The sequence below is a fragment of the Mesoplodon mirus genome (assembly GCF_964341445.2).
Source record: "Mesoplodon mirus genome assembly, chromosome: 6".
Classification (NCBI taxonomy): domain Eukaryota; kingdom Metazoa; phylum Chordata; class Mammalia; order Artiodactyla; family Ziphiidae; genus Mesoplodon; species Mesoplodon mirus.
In genome coordinates, this window is record NC_138982.1 from 96,771,930 (window position 1) to 96,788,387 (window position 16,458).

General features: G+C 35.9%; 1 long non-coding RNA gene across 1 annotated transcript in view; it reads left to right on the plus strand.

Moving 5' to 3' along the window:
- Window positions 1–11,673, plus strand: part of LOC309806431 — a 208,236-nt gene extending 196,563 nt beyond the window's left edge. The window contains exon 5 of the long non-coding RNA XR_014294388.1: window positions 11,625–11,673. This is a non-coding gene — a long non-coding RNA (uncharacterized lncRNA). The remainder of the gene's footprint in view (window positions 1–11,624) is intronic.
- Window positions 11,674–16,458: the final 4,785 nt, after the last annotated feature.

Sequence of the window (16,458 nt, forward strand, 5' to 3'; positions counted from 1 at the left end):
TTCATCTTCCTCAAATAGGATTGAAGAGTAGAAACATATTAGGATCATTCAAAAGAGAGGAGGCCATAAAGGAAATGGGGAAAATATCATAACAACTGAGTAAAAATGTACAGATAGTTAATTTAAAATGGTTTGGAAATGAAGTGGAAGGTAGAGCTACTAAAAATTTAATGGATAATTAATAGAGATTAGGTGGTCTAGTTTCCCTGCGAATTCTTAAATTATTAAAGAACAATAGCAATGAATTGATTACTAATAAAATATAATTCTTTCTCTTGCTTATCAACTACAGAAGATCTTTAGGGGTTTTAATTCAATTTCTGAATGCATTTGATAATTAATATATATGTTGGTTATAATCAATCAAATTAATCTTATCTACCATGCTAGTTTAAAATTTTTCAAACAATCTGTTGATGCTCTTCATAGAATTCAAATTTCACTAGCAAAAGGAGATAGAAGAGGTTCCCACCTTTTGAATGATTATTAACAATGTATGTTGAAATATTTGGTAGACTGAAATGTGACATTAAACCAAAGGTTGGCAAAGTTTTTCTTTATAAAGCCACATAGTAAATATTTTAGCCTTTTGGGGTCATTTATTTTAACATTTTTGTTTTTAGAACCCTTTAAAAATACTAAAAAACATATCATATCCAGGGCTATGCAAAAACATGCCTGTGGATCAGATGTGGTCAGTAGTCCATAATTTACACAACTCTGCTTTAAAGTCATATCTATATCTTACTGACTAATACTTACATATGATTTTAAGAATGTTGTAAAAGATGGAAAATTTAAAAAATGATGAACATTTGTAATTAAGAATATTTGACCTGGGGTCACAAGGAAGAGGTGAACTCTGTAAAGGTAGACTTAACTTGCAGCTAATCTATGGTAGTTCTGTGCTTATTCTCAGGAGTATCTGGAGCCATGATACTAACTCTTGGTCAAGAGAGGAATAAAATGTACCACCTAGATTTTATATGGCCTATTTTTAGCTATACACAGAGTATAAATGACTCTTTAGGGAGCTCATCAGCTGCTTTTGCACCCCTGAAACCAAAATACCACATGGGTATCTTGGAAGTTCATAATCTGAAGGTGATGCCCATCTTATATGACTGAGGAAGGGCCCAGGCAGCTATAGATGGAAGTCTCAGATCTCTGTTATTTGCCTGGGTTTTCTTTCTCTTGCTATCCTGTATCTTTTACCATTATTATGTGAGTATATCTTGTGGTATCTCAAGTCTTTCCAGGTATCAAACTCTGTGTGAGTTTTATAATGTTGACTAGATACTGAGGCTCATTCAGTTATAATCCCTTTCCTCTCTAAGCAAGACAAAATCTTGCTTGATTAGATTGAGTGACCTAATCCAACCAATGATCTAGTGGTCAGGAGGGGAAGTGGGAATATATCTTGAAATGGATATATTGACACTTTTCAAATTAGAAGCCTCTGCATCATTATTAAGAAAGGAGAGAACACCAGTCTTTAAAAGAGAAGAGTGGGTCATGTCTGTGAGCCCAAAGGATTCAGATTTTCAAGTATATCAATCAATATTCCAATCCCATATCTCAGGGTCCAACACCTTCCCAATTAAGCTATTGATGTTGACAATAACAGGCTTATCCAACTTGAGAAAACAAACTCCTGTCTTGTAAGTAAGTCCTAGACTTGATATTCAGCAGTTTCTTCCTTTTGGCTTTAGATATTAGATTCCCTTTATATGCTACTAATGTTGGCAAACAATTCTCCATGGGTTGCTCACATGCATGTTTTGAGAGTAAATTAATGACTATGCTTTGTTCCAGACTATGGTGATGTTTGTACAGCTGGAAAAGAATATCACAAAAGTTACCCCACAGGAGTGAAAGTTCTGAGCCCCATGTCAGGCTCCCCAGTCTGGGGGTCTGGCATTAGTAGGAGAGCCCCAAGAGAATCCAGCATTGAATGCCAGTGGGATTTGATTGCAGGAATTCCACAGGAATGGAGGAAACAGAAACTTCATTCTTGGAGGGTGCATACAAGGTCTCATGTGCACCATGGCCCAGGGGAAAAAGCAGTGACCTCATAAGAACTTAGTCCAGACCTACCTGCTAGTATTGGAGGGTCTCCTGTGGAGGTGTGGGGGGGGGGACTGTGGCTCACTGTGGGGACAAAGACCCTGGAAGTGGTAGTTCTGGGGAGTACTCATTAGCGTGAGCCCTCCTGGAGGCTGTTATTTTCTCATCAAGACCTGTCCTACCCAACAGCCTGTAGACTCCAGTGCTGGGACACCTCAGGCCAAACAACTAACAGGGTTGGAACACAGCTCCACCCATCAGACAGGCTGCCTAAGTCTTCCTGAGCCCACAGCTGTCCACTAAACACACCACTTGACATCCATTGATTATTCAGAAGAAACTGCTGGCCAGAAGGGAGCAGCATGATATATTTAAAGTGATGAAAGGGAAAAACCTACAACCAAGTATACTCTACCCAGCAAGGCTATCATTCAGATTCGAGGGAAAATCAAAAGCTTGACAAGGAAAACTAAGAGAATTTAGCACAAGAGAAGCTTTGCAACGAATTGTAAAGGAACTTCTCTAGGTGGAAAATAAAAGGCCACAACTAGAAACAAGAACATTACAAATGGAAAAGCTCACTGGTAAAGGCAAACATACCATAAAGGTAGGAAATCACCCATACACAAATATGATATCAAAACCAGCAATTGTGAAGAGAGTACAAATGCAGGATATTGGAAATGCATTTGAAAGTAAAAGACCAGCAATTTAAAACAATTTTGTTTATATATAGACTGCTATATCAAAACCTCGTGGGAAACACAAACCAAAAATTCACAATAGATACACAAAAGAAAAAAGAATCCAAACAAAACACTAAAATTAGTCATCAAGTCACAAGAGAAGAGAACAAAAGATTAAGGGGAGAAAAAGAACTAAAGAAACGAATCCAAAACAATTAACAAAATGACAATAAAAATATACATATCTATAATTACCTTAATGTAAATGGATTAAATGCTCCAACCAAAAGACAAAGACTGGCTGAATGGATTAAAAAAACAGGCCATATATATGCTGTCTACAAGAGACCCACTTCAGATCTAGGAACACATACAGACTGAAAGTAAAGTGATGGAAAAAGGGATTCCATGCAAATGGAAATCAAAAGAAAGCTGGGGTAGCATTACTCATATCAGACAAAATAGACTTTAAAATAAAGACTGTTACAAAAGACAAAGAAGGACACTACATAATGATCAAGGGATCAATCCAAGGAGATATAACAATTGTAAATATATATGCACCCAACATAGGAGCACCTTAATATATGAGGCCAATACCAACAGCCATAAAAGGAGAAATTGACAGTAACATAATAATAGTGGGGAACTTTAACACCCCACTTTCATCAATGGACAGATTATCCAGACAGAAAATCAATAAGGAAACACAGGTTTTAACACAGTAGACCAGATGGACTTAATTGATATTTATAGAGCATTCCATCCAAAAGCAGCAGAATACACATTCTTCTCAAGTGCACATGGAATATTCTCCAGGATTGATCACATGCTGGGCCACAAAGTAAATTTAAGAATATTTAAATCATATCAAACATCTTTTCCAACCACAATGCTATGAGATTAGAAATCAAATATTAGAAAAAAAGTGTAAAAAACACAAAAACGTGGAGGCTAGGCAATATGATACCAAACAGCAAATGGATTGCTGAATAAATCAAAGAGGAAATTGAAAAATACAGAGAGATAAATGAAAATAAAAACATGGTAATCCAAAACCTATGGGATGCAGCAAAAATATTCTTAAGAGGGAAGTTTATAGCAATAAAATCTTACCCCAAGAAACAAGACAAATCTCAAATAAATAACCTAACCTTATACCTAAAGCAGTCACAGAAAGAAGAACAAACAAAATCTGAAGTTAGTAGAAGGAAAGACATCATAAAGATCAGAGCAAAAATAAATAAAATAGAGATGAAGGAAACAAGAGAAAAAATCAATGAAACTAAAAGCTGGTTCTTTGAAAATATGGACAAAATTGATAAAGCTTTAACCAGACTCATCAAGAAAAAAAGGGAGAGGGCTACAATCAATAAAATTGGAAATGAAAAAGAAGTTAAAACAGACACCACACAGAATTCAAAGGATCATAAGAGACTACTACAAACAACTATATGCCAATAAAAGGGACAACCTAGAAGAAGTGGACAAATTCATAGAAAGGTACAATCTCCTGAGACTGAATAAGGAAGAAATAGAAAATATGAACAGACCAATTACAAGGAATGAAATTGAAAGTGTGATTTAAAAACTCCCAACAAACAAAAGTCCAGGATCAGATGGCTTCAGAGGTGAAGTCAATCAAATATTTAGAGAAGAGTTAACACCTATCCTCCTGAAACTATTCCAAAATATTACAGAGGATGGAACACTCCCTAACTCATTCTATGAGGCCATGATCACCCTGATACCAAAACCAGACAAAGATACTACAAAAAAAGAAAATTACAGGTCAATATCAGTGATGAACACAGACACAAAAATCCTCAACAAAATACTAGCAAACTGAATCCAACAAGACATTAAAAGGCTCAAACACCATGGTCAAGTGGGATTTATCCCAGTGATGCAAGGATTTTTCAATATATGTAAATCAATCATTGTGATACACCACATTAACAAACTGAAGAATAAACACCATATGATCATCTCAATAGAAGCAGAAAAAGCTTTCAATAAAATTAAACACCCATTTATGATAAAAACTTTCCAGAAAGTGGGCATAGAGGAAACATACCTCAACACAATAAAGGCCATAAGTGACAAACTTACAACTAGCATCAAACTCAAAATTGAAAAGCTGAAAGCATTTCCTCTAAGATCAGGAACAAAACAAGGATGTCCACTCTTGCCTCTTTTTATTCAACATAGTTTTAGAAGTCCTAGCCATGGTAATTTGAGAAGAAAAAGTAATAAAGGGAATCCAAATTGGAAAAGAAGAAGTAAAATGTCACTGTTTGCAGATGACATGATGTTGTACATAGAAAATCCTAAAAACACTACCAGAAAACTACTAGAGCTCATCAATGAATACAGTTAAAGTTGCAAGACATAAAATTAATACACAGAAATCTGTTGCATTTCTATACACTAACAAGAAATGATCTGAAAGAGAAAGTAAATAAACAATCCCATTTACCAGCACATCAAAAGAATAAAATAGGAATAAAACTACCTAAGGAGGCAAAGACCTGTACTCTGAAAACCATAAAAATACTGATGAAAGAAATTGAAGATGCCACAAACAGATGGAAAAGTATACCATGTTCCTGGATTGGAAGAATCAATATAGTCAAAATGACTATACCACCTAAGGCAATCTACAGATTCAATGCAATCCCTATCAAATTACCAATGGCAATTTTAACAGAACTAGAACAGAAAATTTTACAATTTGTATGGAAACACAAGTCTCTGAACAGCCAAAGCAATTCTGAGAAAGAAAAAAGAAAACTGGAGGAATCAGGCTCCCTGATTTCAGACTGTACTTCAAAGCTACATTCATCAAAACAGTGTGTGGGGGGGCTTCCCTGGTGGTGCAATGGTTGAGAGTCCACCTGCCAATGCAGGGGACACGGGTTCATGCCCCGGTCCAGGAAGATCCCACATGCTGCAGAGCGGCTGGCCCCTTGAGCCATGGCCGCTGAGCCTGTGCGTCCAGAGCCTGTGCTCTGCAACAGGAGAGGCCACAACAGTGAGAGGCCCACATACAGCAAAAACAAAAAAGTAAAAGAATGTGGGACTCGCACAAAAACAGAAATATAGATCAATGGAACAGGATAGAAAGCCCAGAAATAAGCCCACACACCTATGGTCAATTAATTTATGAGAAAGGAGAAAAGACAGTCTCTTCAATAAAAGGTGCCGGGAAAACTGGACAGCTACATGTAAAAGAATGAAACTAGAACGTTCCCTAACACCACATAAAAAAATAAACTCACAATGAATTAAATACCTAAATGTAAGACTGGATACTATAAAACTCCTAGAGGAAAGCATAGACAGAACATGCTTTAACATAAACCACAGCAAGATCTTTTTTGATTTGTCTTCTAGAGTAACGGAAATAAAAACAAAATAAACAAATGTGACCTAATTAAACTCACAAGCTTTTGCACAGCAAAGGAAACCATAAACAAAATGAAAAGACAGCCCACAGAATAGCACAAAACGTTTGCAAATGATGCGACCAACCAGGGATTAATCTCCAAAATATACAAACAGCTCATGCAGCTCAATATCAAAAAAACAACCCAATCAGGAAGTGGGCAGAAGACCTAAGTAGACATTTCTCCAAAGAAGACATACAGATGGCCAGAAGGCATGTGAAAACCTGCTCAACATCACTAATTATTAGAGAAATGCAAATCAAACCACAATGAGATATCACCTCACACCAGTCAGAATGCTTGTCATCAAAAAATCTACAAACAATAAATGCTGGAGAGGGTGTGGAGAAAATGGAACCCTCTTACACTGTTGGTGGGAATGTAAGTTGGTGCAGTCACTATCGAGAACACTATGGAGTTTCCTTAAAGAACTAAAAAATAGAGCTACCATGTGATCCAGCAATCCCAATCCTGTGCATATATCCAGTGAAAACCATGGTTTGAAAGGATACATGCACCCCAAAGTGCATTGCAGCACTGTTAACCATAACCATGATACAGAAGCAACCTAAATGTCCATCGACAGATGAATGGGTAAAGAAAATGTGGTGTATATGTATACACACACATACACACACAATGGAATATAACTAAGCTATTGAAAATGAAATAATGCCATTTGCAGCAATGTGGATGGACCTGGAGATTATCATACTAAGTGAAGTCATACAGAGAAAGACAATCATTATATGATATCACCTATATGCAGAATCTAAAAAGAAAAATGATACAAATGCACTTATTTACAAAATAGAAACAGACTCACAGCAAACAAACTTATGGTTACCAAGGGGAAACGTTGGGGAATAGATAAATTGGGAGTTTGGGACTGACATATACAGACTACTATACTTAAAATAGATAACCAACAAGGACTTACTGTATAGCACAGGGAACTCTGCTCAGTATTCCATAATAACCTAAATGGGAAAATAATTTGAAAAAGAATAGATACATGAATATGTATAACTGAGTCACTTTGTAAAACAGCTGAAACTAACACAACTTTTTAATCAACTATACTCCAATATAAAGTAAAAGTTACAAAAAACAAACAATTAGGGTAAAACCTCAGACTCATCACAGTTCTTGATACTAAAGAAGCCCTCTGGGTTTCACCTTTAGCTTTCAATTGTTGATTAATCACACTAAGCCTTTATCTTTTATATCGTTTCTCAATAAACATGTTGTCCCTAGAAACTGCCACATTGTTTTGTTTTGTTTACCTGTGTACTGGATGCCTAGAACATAGCAGATGTTCAAAATATTGTATAATGAATGTATGCATAAGATTATTATATAGATTCATAATGGAACTAAGAATCTTTTACACATACACAAAGGAATAGCAAAATATGAACAGTATTTCCTCTTTCTACACATAAATCCTTGAAAAAAGGATAAAAGTCTGAACAATCAAATCGGAGATTTGGAAGGAAGGAATTTGACATCCTGCTGTAACTACCTTCCTCACTGCATATCAGAGGTTAACTGGCCTATACAAAGTCTTCAGGTATGGAAGATAATAAGGATGGAGTGAAATTGCTTGGCTATTGTATTAGGTCTTTCTAGAGAAAATAGGACCAATAGCATGTATGTACATATAAAGTGATTTATTATAAGGAATTAGCTCACATAATTAAGAGACTGACAAGTTCCAAGATCTGCAGAGTAAATCAGTAATCTAGAAACACAAGAATGTTGATGCTAGAGCTCCAATCTGAGTTCAAGGGCCTGGGAACCAGGAGAACTGACGATATAGTTCCAGTCTAAAGGCCACAGGCTCAGTACCCAAAAAGAGTCAATGTTTCAGTTTAGCTTGAAAGTAGGAAAAAGCCTGTGTCCCACTTTGAAGACAGCAGGCAGAAAAGGTTCTCTCTTAGTCAGAGGAGGGCGGCCTTTTTGTTCTATTCAGGCCTTCAACCAATTAGATGAGACTTGCCCACATTAGGGAAAGCAATCTTTACTCAGTCCACCAATTTAAGTGTTAATCTCACCCAAAAACATCCTCACAGAAACACTCAGAATAATGTTTGACCAAATATCTGGGCACCTGTGACCCCGTCAAGCTGACACATAAGATTAAGCATCATAGCTACCTATTTGGTTCTAGAGATTCCGGGAACAGAGTTGGGCATGAATAAAGAGAAAACTACACCCTGTGTAAGTACACCCTGTGTAAGGTGTAAGTGTACTTACAGCTTTGCTATTGTTCAAACTTTATGAAAGCAAGGCCTAGCACAAAGGCCACCAGTTTCAGGAAGACTTCCCTGACCGCAAATGATAGATTCTACCTTTCTCCTCTCACACGGTTTTAATCTGTAGGATTAATATGCTATTTAAACAAAACGTGTGTCTTTTTGAAAATTCTTTGCAAAATTTTACCTTTTACCTCTTAGTCTTTTGGGAAAAGATTATAAGACTGGATATTAGTTTGTTTTTATTTTCTATTTTTTATTTTATTGCATAAAGCAAAGTATTATAATTATAACTAAATATTCCTGTACCGAGAATAGAGAAACAAGTAAAATAGATAGCATGATGGTAGTTCATCTTAACAGCAGGAGAGGGTGGAGTCTAAAGAAAAGTCATCATTTAATAGTAAAATAATACACTAGAATAGTTTTAAGTCCTTTCAGTGCAACTTTCACCTTTATTCTGGAATAGATTTGCAATACTGTGTGGCATGGGATAGGTCAAAGCTGCTGTTTCTGTTTAAACACACCCTTGGTGAGTAAGTATACATTCTGCTTTTAAAAAAATATCTCTTTGAAGACACATCATTCACAAGCCTGACACAACAATCAAACCCAGGGTAGAAAATACAAGCACTCTTGTTTCAGATGCTTTCAAAAACACTCAGCGAGAAAGGTGCATTGTACAGTTCACACTACTCAAAAATGCAGGTTATTCAGTGGTTACTCTTGAATGGTGTGGAACTCTGAAGCAACATGGATTTCATGTGACTGAAGACAGTGTAAACATGGTATGTACTTATGGGAAGGATGGTTGAGAAAAGCAGGTCTGCATAAAAAGTGACAGTACTTAAAACAAATTTATATTTGATAAACTTTTAGTAAAACTAAGCAAAAATGAAAAAACTAACATCTCTTTAAAATACAACTTTCATAAAATGCAGTGGTTAAAAAAAACCTACTGTTTACATATGTTCAAAATTTTCTTTTTATTCAAAGCATTGTTTTGAAGTGCACATTTTTCTTTACCCTCCTTATAGCTGACAAGAGAATATGACTTACACTATATAAAACACCATCCATTTATTGACCAACAAAGTAAAAACCATATTAAATCCCCCAAAAGTAGAGATAAAAATAAATTTGTTTAACGTAGACCCTGAAAATTATACAAATCCTCACAGGTTATTTGATATGTGTACTCTTAATCTTTTTTCTTTTCCCACATAAGTATCTAAACATGTGTGTGATATGGGCAATCTATTTTTTGTTGTCCAATTATAAAATTATTTTTTGTTGAGTTGTTGAATAAAAGCGTATTTTAAAACTGTTGTTACCTATTTTTCTTCTATATATTACTGTATAACATGATATTTAACATATCAATTATAATATATAAACCCTACTGTATCATGGTAAGTGGAGTTATATATATTTATATAATATGCACACAATTAATATAAACACGTATTAAAGTAAGGCAAAACATTCAAGCTAAGACTGAAATACTCTCCTTATGTGTTATCTGCTGCTCGCTTCCTAAAGTAAGTTAAAAACCAATTCTGTCTTCAACTGGTGCTTTTCTTTTCTTTTTAACATCTTTATTGGAGTATAATTGCTTTACAATGTTGTGTTAGTTTCTGCTGTATAACAGAGTGGATCAGCTATATGCATACATATATCCCCATATCCCCTCTCCCTTGCATCTCCCTCCCACCCTCCTTATCCCACCCCTCTAGGTGGTCACAAAGCACTGAGCTGTTCTCCCCATGTGATGCAGCTGCTTCCCACTAGCTATCTGTTTTACATTTGGTAGTGTATATATGTCCATGCCACTCTCTCACTTCATCCCAGCTTACCCTTCCCCCTCATGTCCTCAAGTCCATTCTCTAGGTCTGCATCTTTATTCCTGTCCTGCCCCTAGGTTCATCAAAAACATTTTTTTTTAGATTCCTTATATATGTTAGCATACGGTATTTGTTTTTTCCCTTTCTGACTTACTTCACTCTGTATGACAGACTCTAGATCCAGCCACCTCACTACAAATAACTCAATTTCATTTCTTTTTATGGCTGAGTAATATTCCATTGTATATATGTGCCACATCTTCTTTATCCATTCATCCGATGATGGACACTTAGGTTGCTTCTATACCCTGAATATTGTAAATAGTGCTGCAATGAACACTGTGGCACATGACTCTTTTTGAATTATGCTTTTCTCAGGGTATATGCCTAGTAGTGGGATTGTTGGGTCATATGGTAGTTCTATTTTTAGTTTTTTAAGGAACCTCCATACTGTTCTCCATAGTGGCTGTATCAATTTATATTCCCACCAACAGTGCAAGAGGGTTCCCTTTTCTCCACAGGTGAATTCTATCAAACATTTAGAGAAGAGCTAACAACTATCCTTCTCAAACTCTTCCAAAATATAGCAGAGGGAGGAACACTCCCAAACTCATTCTATGAGGCCACCATCATCCTGATACCAAAACTAGACAAAGATGTCACAAAAAAAGAAAACTGCAGGCTAATATCACTGATGAACATAGATGCAAAAATTCTCAACAAAATACTATCAAACAAAATCCATAGCACATTAAAAGGATCTTACACCATGATCAAGTGGGGTTTATCCCAGGAATGCAAGGATTCTTCAATATATGCAAATCAATCAACAGGCATTTTTAGTCAAAGTTCTCACATCATTTATCTGCAGAGGCCTTTCTTGTAAAACAAAAGTTGTTTTTTTATACACTGCTTCTTTGGAGATCCAGGTTTCGGCATCTAGAATTCCATTATGATTAAATGTGATATATGGAGGGTGTGTGCACGTATACACATATTGTTCATATAATGTGGCAGGTAGCTACATGTTTCTCCTGATGCATTAGGCAGAACTCACCACAGGAAACCAGAGACATTCATTTTTAGTTTGCTTTTAGGTTTGTTTAGACAACAGAACTCTTCCTGTGTGTTCAGAAGATTTTTGCTGGTAATTGGTCCACCAATTGCCAGGAGCATTTAAAACCTTTTTAAATGGTCTTATATTGACTTTCAGATATTTACTGATGCCCTTGTTAATCACAAGCTCTAAAATGCTTTTACTGTGCATTTTTCTCTCTCTTCTCTCTCTGATGTGCTGTCTTCGTTCTTTCTGCTTCTCAGGCCCTCCATCTCAGAGCTTTTTCATGCATGGTACACAGCTCTGCAAGGTATGATATTATGTAAAACTATATTGTAATATAGTATATACATATATATTACATGTATATGTAAAACTATATGTCAAACTATATACGATATTATGTAAAATATTTGTATTTTTGCATTTGATGTAATATCTAGTGGCATTGCATTTGTCTTGATCATCAAGGTCTGTTTTCCTTGCCTAACTGCTGTATAATGGAAAAGAAAAAGTTCATTATCCAGAGATTTATAATTTTACATTGCATTTCTGCTCTAACCTCTGAATGTTCTATGATGTACTGATTTAAAAAAAAAAAGCACTGTATATAAACAATGGAATGTGCATTTTAAATTATATGGTAATATCTTCTTTGGCTCTTTTCAGTCAATGTTTCCTTCCAGCATGTGACTATTGTAGTTGTCTGCCTATTAAAATTAAAATTAGGTAACATGGTGCAAATGGATTTCTTCCTCTACTGCAAATTCATCTTCGTGTTTATCGCTCTCACAGTTGTGAGATGATGTTTGCATGAAACTCAGCATCATTTTTCCATGATGCTGAGTTTCATGCAAAATTATTGTGCTGATATGAGTGTTGTATTGCTTAAACGAGAAACATGCACATTTCCATCAAGTTGCCTTTGAAATGGAAACTCAACCGGTTAGCACATTAACTAGAGCATAAGAAGCTAATTAAGAATTCCCCCTAAATCCTGAGGATGAGTTTAATAGGGAAGCACAAGTCAGTTTTCAAAGTTCTTAATATCACATAAGAGAAGTTTTTAATGGGGGGCAATGTGGTAATCTCACTCCAGGGCCTTGTGGATGTACCCTGACTAAGTTGCTTATGAAAATGTGATTTCTCAGGGCTTTGGGCAAATTTGATTTCAGAAAAGAAGCCAAGGGAATTTTGATACAGCACTGAAGTGACAGGTTAATATTATTGGGAAAGAGAGTGGAAATGTATGCTTTTCCATTTCAGTATTTCAATTTTGTCAATAGGATTGGCATTATAATTCTCTCTGGATTAGTCACAGGCTTATATACTTGTTAAAAGTGAATATAAAGTAAACACTAACTTGACAGGAAATTTGTTTTAAAAGATATGAAGGAGGAGGGGCAAGAAGTTCAAGCTGAGAAAGAAGTCAAGCATTTTAGAACTTAACTGCTGAAACTTAATATCATTTTTCAAAAGATGTTGCTGATAAAGATAACTTCAGGGAGTCTCCACTTTGTCAAGACTCGGTAAATCACAAAACCAGGCGGCTTCCAACAGTAAAGATTTCACCGGTGTCAAGACACTAGACAGGTAACTCATGAGATCTTCTTCCCCTGGAATTCTTCCCACCTTCCAATTGGTCTTTGAAGCAGGAGGAGAACAGGAAAGCATCCAGAGAATGGAAAGATAGGGACAGATTTTCTCCTGTTTCATTCAGTGATCAACTGGTTTACTAATTGATTCACTCCATAACCATCCACTGAACACATGTAACTCTTTTGGTGAGTGAAAAGTATTCACTCTATTTTGTTTTCCTCTTTGCTTTTTTTTTTTAAACTGAATTTTATTCTCAACAGGAAAAATCACATTTAAAGACTTCAATGGAAAAAAAAAAAAACAAGAAAAACAAAGCTAGGCCAGATGAAGAGATCTATGACAAAAAAAAAATCCACTTAATACTGTTTCTGAAATAAAACCAAACTCCTTAATTTTTTTTGCTACCCATGCATTTTTCTATAAGCTGCTAAATATCTAGGACAAAAGATACTGAAGAGAAATGTAATCATTTTAAAAACAAATGCATAGCTGAGATAGAGAAAGGATTAAGAAAGCATCATTCCTTGAGGAATTTATGATCCATAGCAGCCACAGATATGTAATATAGAATATGGAAGGTTTAGAGTACACCAAAACCACAATTCTCCTTTTAGGAGTGTAGCCCAAAGAAAGAAGTGATTATTTCCACAATATGTACACAAAGCGTGAACCATTAAGGTTGTTATAATAATGTTTTTAATAGCAAATAAAAACTAAATGTTTGGTGGTAGGGGATGCACTGAATAAAGGAATCCAAAAATTTAAATAATGAAGCAGTAGAATATATCTTATTGACATGGATATATATTCACAATATACTGTTATGTAAAAAGCACATGTCACAAGATATATTATATGATCCTATTTTATCCAAGTATACACATATATATAAAAGCTAAATTAGCTTATCCAAAATTTTAAAATTCATAATCATGTTATATATTTTTTAAGTATATATTCCAAGTTAAACTTGTCCTAATCTATACAAATTTTTGCTTTCAAAATTATGACATGAACACAACAAAGCCCTAAACAGGAGGATAAAATGCAAATAGTGATAGGTTTGACAAAGTTCCAAGGTAACCTTGAACACATCTTTCTCTGATGCTGTTTCTACCTTTATAAGTTGAGCCCCATACCATTTCTCTGGCAAGATTATACTGAAAATTCAATGGGATCAGAGTGTCAGGTACCTCATACCACACCTGAAATATGGTAAATACTATAGTCAGAGTAGGCTTAACAGTCATCTTTTATTTTTCCTTCCTACGTAATACTTGCCTAATAAAAATAAATGCTTTTGTATTAGTTTCATTCAAGTTAATGTATGACATGCTCAAATATTACAACAACAACAAAACTATCATTGACCTGTTTTGGGAATTCTTTTCTATCTTGCCTGCTTATGTACCAGCAGGTGCTAAGATATTTAATTAAATTCAACCAAATTACTGAATACCCATAATTCATTCCACATTCAGCTAGATGTTAGAGATAACAGAAGTAAGTACTACAAAGATCCTGCCCATGAAACAATATAAGACAGGCAAATAATTATAATACAGTGAAAAGTGTAATCACAGAAATAGTACAAGACACAATGGCACCACAGAGAGGGGCTTGTTTAACTAGCTGTCTGGAAGGAATGGCAGACCAGGCTTCCCAGAAGATATGACCTCTGAGGTGGGTTTAGAAGATTGACAATGTGGACAAGGAGGCAGCAATTGTTAGCTCAAGACTAAGACACAGTGAGCTTCCCTGTTTGGCTCAGTGGTTAAGAATCCACCTGCCAATGCAGGGGGCACGGGTTTGAGCCCTGGTCCGGGAACACTGTGACATTATATATTTTTTCTTTCTCGAGAAGGAGATAAGTTTTAAAACGCCTCTTGTTTCTTAAAGATACTATAGTAAGGTATCTATGACCCTATTCCACATGCCACGGAGCAACGAAGCCTGTGCACCACAACTACTGAACCTGCGCTCTAGAGCCCGCAAGCCACAACTACTGAGCCCACATGCCACAACTACTGAAGCCCATGCACCTAGAGCCCATGCTCTGCAACAAGAGAAGCCACCACAATGAAAGCCCACGCACCACAATGAAGAGTATCCCCCGCTCGCAAATAGAGAAAGCCCGCGTGTAGCAACAAAGACCCAACACAGTCAAAAATAAATAAATAAATAAATAAATAATTTTAAAAAGACTAAGACAAGACACAGAGAAAAACATGCTACATTTATAGGAATTGGTGAGTGTACATCCTGCAGGAGCATCATATAGAGAGGAAATGGAGAAGGCAATAGGGATTGAGGAGGAGGCCAGGGTCAGTGTTATGGGGGACCCTTGGGAAAATCCCAAATCTCTGACACTGTGACATTATATATTTTTTCTTTCTCGAGAAGGAGATAAGTTTTAAAACGCCTCTTGTTTCTTAAAGATACTATAGTAAGGTATCTATGACCCTATTCCAGAAGAAAGCAGGAAATGTACAATCAGTAGAATCTCTTCCCAAAATCTCCTTGTTTGGGGATCAAGCTGACTTGTTATCTATGATTCTGTTAGAGAAGGTAAACTTGCCCTCGATTGAAAATGTTTATGATCAGATACCACTGCAGTCCTACAAGTTTTCCCTGACGGAGATGATTAATGGGGTCAGAACACATTTGTCCCCACCTAAACAGTCACCCAGTGGTACCCATACAGCTTGGTTATGGCAGAGGTCAAAATCGTCCATATCTTCTACTGACCAACTGAGCCAAATGCTGCTTAGTACTCTATAGGATGAGGAATAAAAGGACATTAAAACTTGTCCCCTGGTATTCTGAAACTTTTTACCTCACTACAGTTTAAGGATTAATATTAGGCCTGACCCAGAGAGGGGAAACATTTCTAAGTTTGACAGTTCCTAAAACAGCTACATTATGAAAGTACTTACATGCTCCACTGAGAGATGCCAAATACCTTGGAGTCAGGCTGCTTGTAAAACCACTGTAAAACAATCTGGGCCTTCCTTTCCTTCCTCTTTCCCTTCCCCTTCCCTCCTTCCTTTCTCTTTCTTTCTTTCATAACTTTTCCAATTTCTTCAACTGTTATTAGTCTGTTTAAGTTTTCTCCTCTGGAGTCATTTTTGGATGTCTGTTTCACCTGGCAGACTTGAGTTAAAAACATGTATTAATATTAGGTTTGCCTATCTTATAATCCTTTAGCTTTATTCTTTAGATCTGAACTGCTCTCTCCAAGTGTCTATTTCCCCATCTGGTGTGAAGGAATCCTATTTGTCAGGCTTCCTGGATCTATACCCATAAGACATTGACTCACAAGTGAATGAAGAGCTAACATCCACACAGGTGTAGAATTGTCTCATCCCATAAGATAAAACACAGGTTTGATTTTCTTTTAATAAAATTTTATAAAGATGAATTCAAAGTAATTTTTATTGTTTTCATGCATTTATGCTTCTGTTGTTTAATTGGACAGCCTTATATAGTAAGTCCCCT